Source organism: Ornithorhynchus anatinus, chromosome 17, assembly GCF_004115215.2.
Source record: "Ornithorhynchus anatinus isolate Pmale09 chromosome 17, mOrnAna1.pri.v4, whole genome shotgun sequence".
NCBI lineage: Eukaryota > Metazoa > Chordata > Mammalia > Monotremata > Ornithorhynchidae > Ornithorhynchus > Ornithorhynchus anatinus.
In genome coordinates this window covers 35,889,795-35,890,816 of record NC_041744.1, presented here as the reverse complement: position 1 = coordinate 35,890,816, position 1,022 = coordinate 35,889,795, and positions in this window count along the sequence as shown.

The following is a 1,022-nucleotide window of genomic DNA, read 5'->3' as shown; positions in this document are numbered from 1 at the left end:
TCTCGCACCACCAACTCTTTCCACTACACAGGACCCTTGCTACACGTTTTAATAATTCCTGCGATGTGTGCTTCGCCGCAATCTTTTTCTCTGCCGCGGGCACAGAACTTTGTCACTGTGAGGTGCAACGCTGTGGGTTTTGAGGATTATTTTCTTTTAAAGTGCTGAAGCATTAAACCCCCCTCGTATCATGCGCCGTAATAAAATAATGCCGTTATAGCTGAGGATCTCGGTTTCTTGGCAAACATCAACCCTTTAATCCTCACGACGTTACTCTAAAGAGAGCAGAACGGCCAATCTTATCACGTTTGAAGGGAAAAGTGAGGCAGGGTTGTTCAAAGTGACGTGAATGAGGCGGATCCAAGAATAATTGAAACAGGAACAACCAGTACGCTAAATATTGGAAAGCATATAGCAGCTAACTGATAATACTCTGTTCCATGAAGAAGGTTGACCTAGTGGAGAAGCTTGGGCGTCCGAGGACCTGAGAAGCGGCACGGCCTAGTGGAACGAGGCTAGAGAGTCAGAGGATGTGGGTTCTAATCCCGGCTCTGCCACGTGTCGGCTGGGTGACCTCGGGCTGTGCCTCAGTTACCGCGTCTGTAAAATGGGGATTAAGATTGTGAGCCCCAGGCGCGACGGGTACCGCGTCCAAGATGATCACCTTGTATCTACCCCAGCGCTTAAAACAGTGCTTGGCGCACAGTCAGTGCTTGACAAATACTCCAGTTATTACTGGTATCATTCCGGACTCTGCCACTTGGAGAAGCAGCGCGGCTCGGAGGAAAGAGCACGGGCTTTGGAGTCGGAGGGCGTGGGTTCGAATCCCGGCTCTGCCGCTCGTCAGCTGTGTGACTGTGGGCAAGTCGCTTCACTTCTCTGTGCCTCAGTGACCTCATCTGTAAAATGGGGATTAAGACTGTGAGCCCCACGGGGGACAACCTGATTCCCCTGTGTCTACCCCGGTGCTTAGAATGGTGCTCTGCACATAGTAAGCGCTTAACAAATACCAACATTATTAT